Source organism: Nicotiana sylvestris, chromosome 5 (assembly GCF_000393655.2).
Source record: "Nicotiana sylvestris chromosome 5, ASM39365v2, whole genome shotgun sequence".
NCBI lineage: Eukaryota > Viridiplantae > Streptophyta > Magnoliopsida > Solanales > Solanaceae > Nicotiana > Nicotiana sylvestris.
Window position 1 is genome coordinate 25,398,861 of NC_091061.1, and position 15,992 is coordinate 25,414,852.

The 15,992-nt window shown below is 37.3% G+C and overlaps 1 pseudogene; it reads left to right on the top strand.

Annotated features, from left to right (window-relative positions):
- Positions 1–747: 747 nt before the first annotated feature.
- LOC104237818 (fatty acid hydroperoxide lyase, chloroplastic-like) overlaps positions 748–15,992 on the top strand; it is a 50,237-nt pseudogene continuing 34,992 nt past the window's right edge.

A 15,992-nucleotide genomic window follows, 5' to 3' on the forward strand; every position in this document is an offset into this window, starting at 1 on the left:
CTTCTGACCTTCCAACCCTTGTATGTTTTTCAACTGTTGTTCTAAGCTTTTCAACCTTTGGGTCATTTCTTCATGTGACATCTTTCGGGCAAGCTTCTCAATATTTGCAAAAAGATCAAAAAAGTATGAGTGGTACTCGAGAGAGTGGTACTACTCTTGTTGGGTGGCAAATTGTGACTCATGAGTTTTCTTCTGCACCACTATCGGTTGTGGGATGGTAAAGACAGGAATAACAGTAGTGGTTGTCTGATTGGTTGTCAATGGCAAACTTTGGGAGCGCATGACAGAAGTTTCAGCTGTAGTCGTATAGTTGGGATAATGACTGAACCTAGGTGGATAGGATTGATCAGACAATGAGACCGGAATGGTAGTAGTTGAGATGGGTGTGAACTCTGGGAAACCATGAGTAGAAAAGGGCGGCCATTGACCCCCATACTTGACACATTTCGGTCATTTGCTGTTTTAGTACCCTATTTTCCTCATCCACAGTAGACTTTTGTTGAAGCCTCTGCCCCTGACTCTCTTGAGCACTAGTAGTAGTTTCGATGTTAGTTGCCAATGACATTTTTCCCTTGGATCTTGTGTTGCCAGCTTACCACAAACCAACTACCTTAAACTTTCTTCACAATTCAAAACAAGAGACACGTTAGAATGGACTCAGTTAGTCCTTATTATTATCATTCTTCCTCTTTTTTTCTTTCTTTTCTTTTTTTTCCCATTTGTTTTCAAAATCATTGAACGAACCTGATGCGGGTTGCCTACATATCATATGGGAACATGAATCAGATCTTGCGTAGTTCAAAAAGATCGGGAATGTAAGCACGTGATTTTTGCCCTATGAAAGAATTACTCCCAAAAAATTAAAAAAAATGATTTTTCTTTGGTGTGCAATTTTTTGAATTTTTGTGGTATTTTTGTGTAATTATTTGTATATTTGTCTGTGCATGTTTATTTGTTAAATTATTAAAAAATACAAAAATATATCGCATTTTGCATGTAGGATTTAATTCTACAATTGTTAGTAATTAAGTTTGTTTTACAAAAAATGAAAATCACAAAAATAGGCATCTTTTGCATTTTTAGCATTTAATGTCCAATTGGACAATTTCATGCTTAATTATTACTTAATTGTGTGTTAATTATTATTGGGAGTTAATTTGCGCTTTCGTAACTTAATTTAGTTCTATATGATAATTTAAGCATTTTTATAATTTAGTTTTAGAAAAATAAAAGAAGAAAAGAGAGCAAAAATAAAGAAAATCGGAATTGGGCTCAAATTTAAGTCATAGGCCCAAAGAGACCCAACCTTCCCTATGACCCGGTCCATTCCAAACCGGGTTGACCCAGTCAAGTACCAACAACCCAACTCCCCCTCTTCATTTTCATTTTTCATTTTTACAAAACAAAAACAAAAACAAAAAAAAACCTAGACTAAACTCATCCCCCCCTCTCTTTCTCTCTTCTCCTTCTTCTCCAAAAGAGCTCAAAGCCCCTCCCATGGCTGCCCCTCTCTCATTCCCTTCATCCTCACGCCACACACATAACCACGTCTACAACACACACACACAACCACTGCGACGTAACACACACACACCCGCGGCTTCACCAACATGAACGACTCCTCCTTCCTCCTCCTCGCGTCTAGCCGCTGCTGCTGCTCACGTAGCTATTTCTGCGTTGTTGCTTCATCTTCAGATGCTACTGTCTCTTCCTCATCGTTGCTGTTGTCACTGCTTCATTTCCTCCTCCAAAAACAGGAGTCCGCCATGGCTGCTGTCACTGCTGCATTGTCGAGCTCCCACGGCTGTTGTCGCTGCTGCATCGATGAGCTTCTGCTTCAGTCAAGCTCCAATGTCCAGCAGTAGCGGATGCTATTGCTTTACTGATGCGAGGCTGAATGTTCCCCTCCGTTCTGTTGCTGCTGCTCACGCAGCTGCTTCTGCTTTCTTCTCCAACTGCTCCTCGCTGCTTCTGTTGTTGCTTCATCTTCTTCGTTTCGTCAAAGTTCGAGGGTTTTTCATTGAGTCGAGGTCCGGTACGTCGAGTTTTCTGTCCGAGTTTTCCATTTCCGTTCGTCGTTGGTCATTTCTGGTTAGTTGGATTTTGAGTTCCATTTCTGTCCGTATTTTGTTTTTGATATTCTCAAATCTAAAATCAGTAAATGTTTGTTTTATTCATTATTTTGTGAATTTTTCAGTTTGTTTCATATGCAGGGCTTTACCTTCTAGTTGTACTATACCAGCCATCTATTTCGTATTTCGTATTTCGTATTCTGTATTTCATATTTCATATCTCTTATATATTGTTGTTATTTTTATTACGCATTTTTATGGTACTAATATATCATCTCCTATTGCTTTTTTGAGCCGAGGGTCTCCTGGAAACAGCCTCTCTACCCTTCGGGGTAGGGGTAAGGTCTGCGTACATATTCTCAAATCTAAAATCGGTAAATGTTTGTTTTATTCATTATTTTGTGAATTTTTCAGTTTGTTTCATGTTTGTTTCATTGTTCTTATTTATTGTTTAGGTAAAAGTTGTTAGTTTAATGTTGGTTAGATACAAATTGAAGTTTAATTAATTATTTCTTCAATTTGTTTCATGTGTTTTATGTGTTTTTCAGAAATTGTTAATATTGTTAAATTCAAGTTTAAGTTCATAATTGTTTCTTCGTCGATCTTGTTATTTGTCTAAAAGAATTTAGTTGTAATAGGGAAATATGTTGGTTTAATCGTTTGAATCCGTCATGTTTGTTGTTTAAAATGGATTTAATTCATGTTCATCTTGGTTTGAAGTTCGTTTTAATCCAGTGACTTAATGTGAGTTTATGTTTTGGTTTTTGATTCGTTAATGAATCATGTATTGTGTTGTTAATATTGTTGTTTCATTGCTCATCCATTTTTGGTCTAAGTTAACCAGGATTGGTTCCCAATATGGTTGATTTATTCACATTAATTTGATGTTGTTCATCTGTGTTCATATGAGTTGTTGTTGAATTTGTTTAGAAATTAGTCATATTGGCTATATTTTGGTTAAGTTGATTAATCGATTGGTTATAGCTGATAGGGTAGTTTGGTAAATCGCAGTACGTGCAGGGGTAAAATGGTAATTGCAATAAGGTCGGAGGGGTAGTTTGGTAATTGAACATTTTTGAATAATTCTTTATGTTAAGCATGGGGGACAAAATGTAATGGGGTGTGGGTGATATAGTTGTTTAATATAAATGGGGGACAAGACATAATATAGTGGAGGGGAATATGGTAATTGTTTATGGTAGGCATGGGGGATAAGATGTAATGGGTTGGTTTGATATATTAGTTTAATGTAGTGGGGGTGAGTGAGAAGATAGTGGGTTAGGTAGGAGAAAGTGATTTTTATTAATTGATTAAAGGGTTTGGGATGAGATATAAAAGATAACTTGATCAGATTTTGAGGGGAGAGTTTTTAGAGAGGGGAGTTTTTAGACAGACTTTTACATTTTGAGAGCTGGGGACTAAAAAAAATGGAAAGGGGACAGAAAAAGATTTTAACAGAATAAAAGGAGGACAGAATTTTACACACAGACTTTTATACACTTACTCTTCTGCTTTGACTGCGATTGCACTTTGGTATTGCGGAGTTTTCAATCTGATACTGGGTTATTCTACTGGTTGCTATTGGTTTTGTTATGTTGCTGAATCTGTTGTTGCTGTGTTATTACTGCTGCTGACTCCTCTTTCTTTTGTTCTTGTACTACCATTTCCAGGTACACATTTGTACACTCTCGGCTTGAAGTGAAATGAAATATTAATTCGGCTCTGTTCCTGTTTGAATTCCTCATGTTTAGATTTGTGTTTGAATATAATTTTCCTTTCTTTGTATAAAAATGTAGTTGATTGATTAATGAGTAATGATGTTGCATATGTATAACTTCTTCATCTAATAATGTTAGTTTAAATTAATCAAAGAATAGTTAATCTGTTTTGATATTATTGTGCGTCAATCTCATGTTCCAGTGTTATTAAATAATAGAAATATTGAATAAAAGCAATCCTTCTTGGTACAAACTCGATTGCAATTTTCCGTTCGCGTTAACCGTACACTAATAACTAATAAGTTCGACTTTTTCAGCATGTAATTAATTGAGGGATTTCCTTTTATTTTTAGAGACGAACTTAATAGAAAAAATGTAGTCACTATAGGTTTATCCTTTTAAATAAAATGAGACGAGCCTCGCCAAATAAAACACACAGATTGCGGGGCCCTCACAAAAATATGTGTTAATTACTTAGAATTCGGGAGGGCCGTTTAGCAAATTTCACGGCCTTCCCAAAATAATAACGCGATAGTCTCTTTAGGCGCGTGTTTAATAGTTTACTTTCTTAAGCTTGGGTGTGCATTTCATGCGACCCAAATTCAAATCCCAAAACATCAAAAAAAAAATGTGTTCCGGATTGTGGGTGCATTTCATGTGACGCAGTCCAAAGACGTGTTTTAAGTGATGTTCACATTCTTTTAAAAATAATAATAATAATAAAGTGGTAAAAAGTTAAAATTGGCACATCGGTTCATAATTGTATTAAAATCAGATAAATAAGCCGAATATGACAGTTGAGCGACCGTGCTAGAACTACGAAATTCGGGAATGCCTAACACCTTCTCCCGGGTTAACAGAATTCCTTATCCGGATTACTGGTGCGCAGACTGTAATATGGAGTCATTCTTTTCCTCGACTCGGGATTAAAATTGGTGACTTGGGACACCCTAAATCTCCCAAGTGGCGACTTTGAAATAAATAAACAAATCCCGCTTCGATTGTCCTTTAATTGGAAAAAACTCCTTGTACCCTCGCGGGGGGCGGAAAAAGGAGGTGTGACAGCTCTGGCGACTCTGCTGGGGATATTAACCTAGAACCACTGGTTCAGGGTTAGAAATTCGAGCTTAGATAAATTGTTATATTTGGCTTTATCTGATTTTTACATGTTTTGAGCCCAATGTGCTAAATGATGCTTTTACCGCTTTGATATTATCTGAACTGTATATAAACTGTGCTGAAACCTTTCTCTTCTTACCTCCGGGGATGTGCTTACTGGTTGAGACTCCCTATTCTGTTAGTGTCATATCTTGAAATAAAAGAGGCTCGGAAAGTTTCTAAGCCGGCTGGCCTTTTGGTTCCCGGAAAGGAGCTCCTTCCTCAACTCGAGTTGTCCGCTCGGGTACACTGTCTAGAACATTGTCCCAGGTTTTGAACATAGAATAACGTGACTTCATGCCGGATCCCTAGTAGGAACGCTTATTTGCATCACGTTGCATTTGACTTAGGGGACTCAACAAAGGGGTTGGGTCCGTCTAGGACTAGCAACCTGATATGAAAAAACCATCCTGATGCATCCTATTTGTTTTCCGTGCATTTATTTGTCTCGCGCCCGCATGCTGACCGGTGTTTGAATATTAGGAATATTGTGAAATTGAAGAAATAAAAAAGAAATAGCGGTTAGGGAATTGATTGTTTATTTTTGAAAAAAAAAACAATGCCCAAATACTGTCAAAACTCTGCCGAAATTTTGAGAAAATGGAAAAAAAAGTCTTATTTGTTTGTTTTATTAAAAGCAAAGGAAAAATAGAAAAAAAAAAAAAGAGTCGTTGTTCTGTCTTGTTTTTCAAAAAAAAAATAGTTTGTCTTGCCGTAAAAATGAAAATGAAAAAGAGTCTTGTTTTTAAAAATGGTTTTTTTTATTTATTTATTTGTTTATGAAAATGCCAAAATAAAAAAAAATAAAGCGTTGAAAGTGGTTTTATTATTTGTTGTAAATATATATATATATATATATATAGATATAAAAATCCAAAAAGGTTTTCTTTATTTCCAAAAAAATGTATATATATCTTTATTTGTTGCAAAAATATTTGGCTTGCCAAAAAGTCTAGAAAAGTTTTTTAGACCCCCAATTTTCAAAACAAAAAATTCAAAAATATTTTCCATTATTGACTTCTTTAGAAAGTCTTTTTAATTATTAAAAAAATATATATATATATATATATATATATATATATATATATATATATAATAAAATAAAAAATCCGAAAATATTTTCCTTCTTCTTTCAAAATTGAAAAGAAAATTCAAAATTCAAAAACAAATACTTTTAGAAGCATTTCTTTCATTGAAGATAAAATTCCAAAAACATTTTCTTAGAAATCCTTCTTTGCAAAAATGCTCCCTTTCTTATTTATAAGTCTTTCCTTCAAAAAATAAAATAAAATAAAAAAGGGGTTAGTTCATTTAATTATTCTTGATCTGCCCGAACTATGCGAGTTTGATTCTCACTGGATGTGAGATACGTAGGCAACCCTCATCGGGTCCAACCCCACCTTTGCTAAAATAGCCAAAAACAAATAAATAAATAAATAAAAAAATATGTCAAAATTTTAATTTTGTCATGAATAAGTTGGGTGATGCTGTTTTGTCAAAAATAGCCGAATGTTCCTGAAAGGGACGCCGGAAGGCTGACTTTGCATAAACAGCCATCTTTTTGGGTCATGTTTAGGATTTTGGTCCAGTTGACCCACACAGCCTTAAAAATCTTCGTCCCCGAGGCGCTGAAGGGTCGTGTTTGCAACACCACGTTTTCATTGTAATTTGAAAAAAAAAAAGAGTCAGCGGTCAGGTGAACACCGTCTGGATTTTTAGTCAAAAATAAGCCAAGCCAGCTTCGGCCGCGTCTTAAACCGTTCTTGCCGAAATAGCCTCAGAGTATCTTTCAGTTGTCGAAAGGCCATTTTCGTAAAAGAATGGGCAAGTTTGTAAAGTGTCATAAAGTAATCCCCCCCCCCCGGCCTCAAAATTCATGTGAAATTTGGAAGGGGCCACATTTGCAAAAATAAACGTTTGGTTGCATTTGTCAAACGGAGAAAGGAAGCTGGCCATTTGTTTTGGAGTTTGTAAATCTTTTTATTAGAATATGTGGGCTGTTTGATTTTCGAGTTTGTAGGTCATCTTCAAACCTTTGAAACCCAGTTTGTTTTAATATGAAAATTGTGAAAAAATATTTATTATTGTTTATCTTTTATTGGTCTGAACTACGCAAGGTCTGATTCATGCGGGGTCATGATACGTAGGCAATCTCCATAAGATTCGACCACAACAACAAAAAATGAAAAAAAATGAAAAAAAGCGGAAAAAAAAAGAAGACAGAAAAATGAAAAAAAAAGGGAAAAAAATATGTTGTCAATAATGAGGACCGACTTAGTCCATTCTAACCTGTTCTGTTTTGAATCACAAAGAAAGATAAGGTGTTTGTTTGTGGTAAGCCGGAAATACAAGACCCAGAAGCACACTTTGCGGGGATCAGGCCTGATAACAGAAGCACTCGAATCCTATTGGGACTTGTTGACTAAGGTTGATGATATTGAAGTTGGCAATGGTCTGGGCGATACTGATACGAAACTCAGTGGCTGAGATGCCAGTTTTGATGAAGTGGGAGGACGCTCCGTTCCTTGGTTAGCAAGAGAGAAGCTTTTGGTGGCTTATTTTGTTGTCATTTCTGTTGTCCGGATTATTCTTAGGGTTGTAATCCGGATATTGTCTTGCGTCAAACTTTCTTATCTTTCAATTTTGTCATAGCAGTTTGTTTAAGTTTTGTACAGTTTGTTTTAGGATTTTATTCTGGTTTGTTTTGTTTGTCTTGTTATTCAAACCACTCCACCGGTAGTCTAAAGCAAATCTGGTCTTTTATTATTTCCAGTCATCTTTTTGTTTGATCCTTTATCATTTTGTTCAGCGCTGATTCTAGTAACATGACATGTGCGCACAGTTGGGCCTAATCTTAAAAGTTAATCATAAAATCCCAAAAAATAAGGCGAACATAACATTCTGTTCCACAGCAGAAAGGACTCTAATCTCCAGCAGAGAGAGTCATACCGGCAACACTCCAAATCCCCAGCTGGAAAGTGATACAAATGAGAGAGTCTTATCGGTGAAAATCTTCACGGACACCATAAGGCGATGAAAGCTGAGAGAAAAACCAAAATGAGAGAGGCTTGATAGTGAAAACCCTTCGGGCACTACAAGTCGAATAAGATTGAGAATCAGATGGGGAATTGCCAATTGAAGGTCTTGAAAGACGATTGACGGCGGAGGATAGGCCACATATGCATGTCATGACCATTAGAGTCGTTATCTGCGTTTGATAGGTTTTTATTTATAGTTTCTTTTGTTAAAGAGTCATTTTTTTCCTTTGTCTTTTTATTCGGTTCCCTTTTGTTTATCTTTCTCCTTTCATAGAAAATTCTCCAGTAGAGTCTATTTGGTCAGAACAAGTGAGAATTGACTTTAAAATAGGCCATCAGCTTTCCAATTATGCAAGATAAGATCTGACTAGTACATCCAAGTGGTATAGTCAGCGAGGAACAAACGCGAGGCCAGTGTCAAAAAAAGATATCCCCAGCAAAAGGGAATTGACAAAAGGATTGACAAGTGTCAAGAGGGATACCCTTGCCGAAATCAAAGGTTATAAACCTCAAGGCCAAGGCCCGTTGAACAAAGCAAGGAGAGCAGTGAGCATGATTTGGGGAAATTCATACTAGACTAAAAGGTCGGGGAAATGCCAGTTTCCGAGCTATGCCACAAAAGAAGAGGGATATCCCCAGCAGAAAGGGATTATCCCCAGCAAATAATATCATCCCCAACAAGTTGTGGAACGCAGAGCAAGGAAGGAGAAAGGGAAAAGTCATCCCAATGGAGTATCACAACCAACCACACGCTTTAAACTAACAAATTTTGTTTGATTTGAAACAGGCAAAGGAAATGGCATTGATGTCGGAAATGCATACCATAAGGGAGATTGTCAAACTGGGGCAGAAAATTTTCCTTTCATTTAGAAAATTTTCTGGAAGTCAGGTAACCATTCGGGGAAGAATAAAGATAACACCAGTCTCAAGGGAAGTGGTCTTTGAACCAGTGTTGCCCCAACATAATAAATTTCAATGGAGGAAGTTGTTCCCCAGCAGACAGAACAAAGGGATGACACTTGTGCTCGGAAAAAGAAAAAGGCCAGTATCATTCCCGGCAGCCTTCAGAAGAGTAAAGCACTAGTTTTGAAGGAATCAGAATCCCCCAGCAGTGTTATCCTCGACAGCGTTATCCCCAGCTGATAACATTTTATCCCCCAACAGGTAAGTAAATAATTCCCCAACAAATGTTATCCCCAGCAGTTTCGAGGAGTCCAACACAAGTTTGGTGAAAATCGGTATCCTCAGCGACTCCTTTCGGGGAAAGGCAAAACGAGTCTTAAGGGAGTTAGTCTTCGAAGGAAGAAGCTATGCAAAAAAAAAAAAAAAGAACAAAAAAGAACAAAAAAGAAAAAAAAGAAAAAGAAAAAAAGGGGGAAGTAGTTTGCAGAGGAATGAAACATCCTACTTAAAAGGAAGTAGTTTTGGAAGGAGTAAGATAACATGTTTACTCAGCAGTGTTATCCCCAATAGGGTTACTCAGCAGTTCGCAGTGTTATCCCCAGTGGACCATCGAGATGTAGAAGCATCCTCGACAGAGTTTCGACCAAGTTTCAAGAGGTTCGGACAACCCAGAGTGGGTAAGGAAGAAAAGGAAAATTTATCCCCAGCAAAATAATCCCCAACAGTTTCGAGGGAAGACAACACAGGTAAGTAAATAATTCAGGAAGAAGGAAATGGTTCACCCATAGGAGATGCATTTCCTCCTAAGTTTGTTTTTTGTACCCATAGGAGAGGCATTTCCTCCTAAGTTTATTTTTACCCATAGGAGACGCATTTCCTCCTAAGTTTATTTTTACCCATAGGAGACGCATTTCCTCCTAAGTTTATTTGTACTCATAGGAGAGGCATTTCCTCCTAAGTTTATTTTTACCCATAGGAGACGCATTTCCTCCTAAGTTTATTTTTACCCATAGGAGATGCATTTCCTCCTAAGTTTATTTGTACCCATAGGAGAAAGTTTCCTCCTAAGTTTAGTTTTTACCCATAGGAGAGGCATTTTCTCCTAAGTTTATTTTTACCCCATAGGAGAGGCATTTCCTCCTAAGTTTTATTTTTTTACCCATAGGAGACGCATTTCCTCCTAAGTTTGTTTTTTTACCCATAGGAGATGCATTTCCTCCTAAGTTTGTTTTTACCCATAGGAGAGGCATTTCCTCCTAAGTTTGTTTTTACCCATAGGAGATGCATTTCCTCCTAAGTTTAGTTTCACCCATAGGAGAGGCATTTCCTCCTAAAGTTTAGTTTTACCCAAAGGAGAGGCATTTCCTCCTAAGTTTGTTTTTTTACCCATAGGAGAGGCATTTCCTCCTAAGTTTGGTTTTTTACCCATAGGAGATGCATTTCCTCCTAAGTTTGTTTTTACCCATAGGAGATGCATTTCCTCCTAAGTTTAGTTTTACCCATATGAGAGGCATTTCCTCCTAAGTTTAGTTTTACCCATAGGAGAGGCATTTCCTCCTAAGTTTAGTTTTACCCATAGGAGAGGCATTTCCTCCTAAGTTGTTGTTGAAATCAGGAGCCCGCCTGAAGAGAGGAATGGCGTTTATTTTTAAAGTTGTTGTTGAGGCCAGGAGCCCGCCTGAAGAGAGGAAAGGCGTTTTATTTTTAAAAGTTGTTGAAATCTCGCCAACCTAAAGAAAGGAATGGCATTTTATTTTTAAAGTTGTTGTTGAAGTCAGGAGCCCGCCTGAAGAGAGGAAAGACGTTTATTTTTCAAAGTTGTTATTGAAATCAGGAGCCCTCCTGAAGAGAGGAAAGACATTTTATTTTTAAAAGTTGTTGAAATCTCGCCAACCTAAAGAAAGGAATGGCATTTTATTTTTAAAGTTGTTGTTGAAGTCAGGAGCCCGCCTGAAGAGAGGAATGGCGTTTATTTTCAAAGTTGTTGTTGAAATCAGGAGCCCGCCTGAAGAGAGGAAAGGCGTTTTATTTTTTAAAAAAAAGTTTTTGAAATCTCCCCAGCCTAAAGAAAGGAATGGCAGTTTATTTTTCAAAGTTGTTGAAATTAGGAGCCCGCCTGAAGAGAGGAAAGGCGTTTTATTTTTAAAAGTTGTTGAAATCAGGAGCCCGCCTGAAGAGAGGAATGACGATTATTTTCAAAGTTGTTTGTTGAAGTCAGGAGCCCGCCTGAAGAGAGGAAAGGCGTTTTATTTTCAAAGTTGTTTGTTGAAGTCAGGAGCCCGCCTGAAGAGAGGAAAGGCGTTTTATTTTCAGAGTTGTTTGTTGAAGTCAGGAGCCCGCCTGAAGAGAGGAATGGCGTTTATTATTAAAGTTGTTGTTGAAATCAGGAGCCCACCTGAAGAGAGGAAAGGCGTTTTATTTTTAAAAGTTGTTGAAATTTCGCCAACCTAAAGAAAGGAATGACATTTTTATTTTTTCAAAGTTGTTGTTGAAATCAGGAGGCGGCCTGAAGAGAGGAATGGCGTTTTATTTTTTTAAAAAAAGTTGTTGAAATTTTGCCAACCTAAAGAAAGGAATGGCATTTTAAAGTTGTTATTGAAGTCAGGAGCCCGCCTTAAGAGAGGAATGGCGTTTATTTTCAAAGTTGTTTGTTGAAGTCAGGAGCCCGCCTGAAGAGAGGAAAGGCATTTTATTTTCAGAGTTGTTTGTTGAAGTCAGGAGCCCGCCTGAAGAGAGGAAAGGCGTTTTATTTTTTAAAAGTTGTTGAAGTCAGGAGCCCGCCTGAAGAGAGGAAAGGCATTTTATTTTTAAAAGTTGTTGAAATCTCGCCAACCTAAAGAAAGGAATGACATTTTATTTTAAAAGTTGTTGTTGAAGTTGGGAGCCCGCCCATAGAACAGAGGAATACATTTCAGTCTTTTCATTTCAAATGTTGAAGTTGGGTGCCCGCCCATATAACAGAGGAATACATTTCAGTCTTTTAATTTCAAGTGTTGAAGTTGGGAGCCCGCCCATAGAAAGGAATACATTTCAGTATTACTTTTCAAGTATTGAAGTTGGGAGCCCGCCCATAAGAACAGAGGAATACATTCAGTCTTTTCATTTCGAGTGTTGAAGTTGGAAGCCCGCCCATATAACAGGGGAATACATTTCAGTATTACTTTTCAAGCGTTGAAGTTGGGAGCCTGCCCATAGAACAGAGGAATACATTTCAGTCTTTTCATTTCGAATGTTGAAGTTGGGAGCCCGCCCATATAACAGAGGAATACATTTCAGTATTACTTTTCAAGTATTGAAGTTGGGAGCCCGCCCATAAGAACAGAGGAATACATTTCAGTCTTTACTTTTCAAGTGTTGAAGTTGGGAGCCCGCCCATACAACAGAGGAATACATTTTAAGATCAAGTGAGAAGGCAGTAAAGCAGAAGGTTACAACAGGAATCCCCAGAAGGAAACAATAAAAATCCCCAGCACCGAAAAGCAGAAGGTTGCAACAAGAGGTCCCAGCACAAACTCAAGTGCATGTGTCAAAAGGAAGAAAAGACGCGTCTTGAAAGAAGCGGCTGGTGAACATTAAATCATGCCCAGCATAACAAATCTGATGAAGAAAGTCGTATCCCCATAGGAACCGCCGAAAAGCTTAATGAAGAAAGCCATATCCCCAGCGGACCGAACAAAATGATGAAAACTGGTATTCAGAAAAGCAAAGGGCCAGTGTGATCCCCAAATTCGCGGAAGAAAAGCACCGGAAGAAACGCAAGTCGACAAGAAAGCAAGGCAACAAGAACAAGTTGCAGTCTAGCCTAGCTTCTTGTTTTCTTTTAAGCACGGTGTAACAAGGAGATCGGTAAGCAGTGGTAATAGCATGCAACAGCAGTAACCTTGCAGTCCCACGGTAGTCCCAGCTACCAAAACTTCCCGAACTACATTGACCTGATTCCTGTTTAGCCCAGGATATGTAGTAAACCTCTGAAGCAAAGGTTCGGTCAAATCTTTTTCAAAAAATAATGCTTCATACGGAGTACTCGGATGGGCAAAATCGCTCACTTTATCTTTGCACGAAAACCCTTCGTGTCTTCGGGCAAAGAGGGGCAGCTGTAAGCACGTGATTTTTGCCCTATGAAAGAATTACTCCCAAAAAATTCAAAAAAAAAAATGATTTTTCCTTGGTGTGCAATTTTTTGAATTTTTGTGGTATTTTTGTGTAATTATTTGTATATTTGTCTGTGCATGTTTATTTGTTAAATTATTAAAAATACAAAAATATATCGCATTTTGCATGTAGGATTTAATTCTACAATTGTTAGTAATTAAGTTTGTTTTACAAAAAATGAAAATCACAAAAATAGGCATCTTTTGCATTTTTAGCATTTAATGTCCAATTGGACAATTTCATGCTTAATTATTACTTAATTGTATGTTAATTGTTATTGGGAGTTAATTTGCGCTTTCATAACTTAATTTAGTTCTATATGATAATTTAAGCATTTTTAGAATTTAGTTTTAGAAAAATAAAAGAAGAAAAGAGAGCAAAAAATAAAGAAAATCGGAATTGGGCTCAAATTTAAGTCATAGGCACAAAGAGACCCAACCTTCCCTATGACCCGGTCCATTCCAAACCGGGTCGACCCAGTCCAGTACCAACAACCTAACTCCCCCTCTTCATTTTCATTTTTCATTTTTACAAAACAAAAACAAAAAAAAACAAAAAAAAAACCTAGACTAAACTCATCCGCCCCCCCCCCCCTCTCTTTCTCTCTTCTCCTTCTTCTCCAAAAGAGCTCAAAGCCCCTCCCATGGCTGCCCCTCTCTCATTCCCTTCATCCCCACGCCACACACACAACCACGTCGACAACACACACACACACACACAACCACGGCGACGTAACACACACACACCCACGGCTTCACCAACATGAACGACTCCTCCTTCCTCTTCCTCGCGTCCAGCCGTTTCTGCTGCTGCTCACGCAGCTGTTTCTGCATTGTTGCTTCATCTTCAGCTGCTACTGTCTCTTCCTCATCGTTGCTGCTGTCACTGCTTCATTTCCTCCTCCAAAAACAGGAGTCCGCCATGGCTGCTGTCACTGCTGCATTGTCGAGCTCCCACGGCTGTTGTCGCTGCTGCATCGATGAGCTTCTGCTTCAGTCAAGCTCCAATGTCCAGCAGTAGCGGATGCTATTGCTTTACTGATGCGAGGCTGAACGTTCCCCTCCGTAGTGGTGCTGCTGCTCACGCAGCTGCTTCTGCTTTCTTCTCCAACTGCTCCTCGCTGCTTCTGTTGTTGCTTCATCTTCTTCGTTTCGTCAAAGTTCGAGGGTTTTTCATTGAGTCGAGGTCCGGTACGTCGAGTTTTCTGTCCGAGTTTTCCATTTCCGTTCGTCGTTGGTCATTTCTGGTTAGTTGGATTTTGAGTTCCATTTCTGTCCGTATTTTGTTTTTGATATTCTCAAATCTAAAATCGGTAAATGTTTGTTTTATTCATTATTTTGTGAATTTTTCAGTTTGTTTCATATGTAGGGCTTTACCTTCTAGTTGTACTATACCAGCCATCTATTTCGTATTTCGTATTTCGTATTCTGTATTTCATATTTCATATCTCTTATATATTGTTGTTATTTTTATTACGCATTTTTATGGTACTAATATATCATCTCCTATTGCTTTTTTGAGCCGAGGGTCTCCTGGAAACAACCTCTCTACCCTTCGGGGTAGGGGTAAGGTCTGCGTACATATTACCCTCCCCAGACCCCACTTGTGGGATTATACTGGGTCGTTGTTGTTGTTGTTGTTGTTGTTCAGTTTGTTTCATGTTTGTTTCATTGTTCTTATTTATTGTATAGGTAAAAGTTGTTAGTTTAATGTTGGTTAGATACAAATTGAAGTTTAATTAATTATTTCTTCAATTTGTTTCATGTGTTTTATGTGTTTTTCAGAAATTGTTAATATTGTTAAATTCAAGTTTAAGTTCATAATTGTTTCTTCGTCGATCTTGTTATTTGTCTAAAAGAATTTAGTTGTAATAGGGAAATATGTTGGTTTAATCGTTTGAATCCGTCATGTTTGTTGTTTAAAATAGATTTAATTCATGTTCATCTTGGTTTGAAGTTCGTTTTAATCCAGTGACTTAATGTGAGTTTATGTTTTGGTTTTTGATTCGTTGATGAATCATGTATTGTGTTGTTAATATTGTTGTTTCATTGCTCATCCATTTTTGGTCTAAGTTAACCAGGATTGGTTCCCAATATGGTTGATTTATTCACATTAATTTGATGTTGTTCATCTGTGTTCATATGAGTTGTTGTTGAATTTGTTTAGAAATTAGTCATATTGGCTATATTTTGGTTAAGTTAATTAATCGATTGGTTATAGCTGATGGGGTAGTTTGGTAAATCGCAGTACGTGCAGGGGTAAAATGGTAATTGCAATAAGGTCGGAGGGGAGAGTTTTTAGAGGGGGGAGTTTTTAGATAGACATTTACATTTTGAGAGATGGGGACTAAAAAAAACGGAAAGGGGACAGAAAAAGATTTTAACAGAATAAAAGGAGGACAGATTTTTACACACAAACTTTTATACACAGACTTTTACTCTTCTGCTTTGACAGCGATTGCACTTTGGTATTGCATCGCTGAGTTTTCAATCTGTTACTGGGTTATTCTACTGGTTGCTACTGGTTTTGCGATGTTGCTGAATCTGTTGTTGCTGTGTTATTACTGCTGCTGACTCCTCCTTCTTTTGTTCTTGTACTACCATTTCCAGGTACACATTTGTACACTCTCGGCTTGAAGTGAAATGAAATATTAATTCGGCTCTGTTCTTGTTTGAATTCCTCCTGTTTAGATTTGTGTTTGAATATAATTTTCCTTTCTTTGTATAAAAATGTAGTTGATTGATTAATGAGTAATGAGATTGCATATGTATAACTTCTTCATCTAATAATGTTAGTTTAAATTAATTAAAGAATAATTAATTTATTTCGATATTATTGTGCATTTACCTCATGTTCTAGTTTTAGTAAATGATAAAATATTGAATAAAAGCAACCCTTCTTGGTACAAACTCGATTGCAATTTTCCTTTCGCGTTAACCGTAAACTAATAA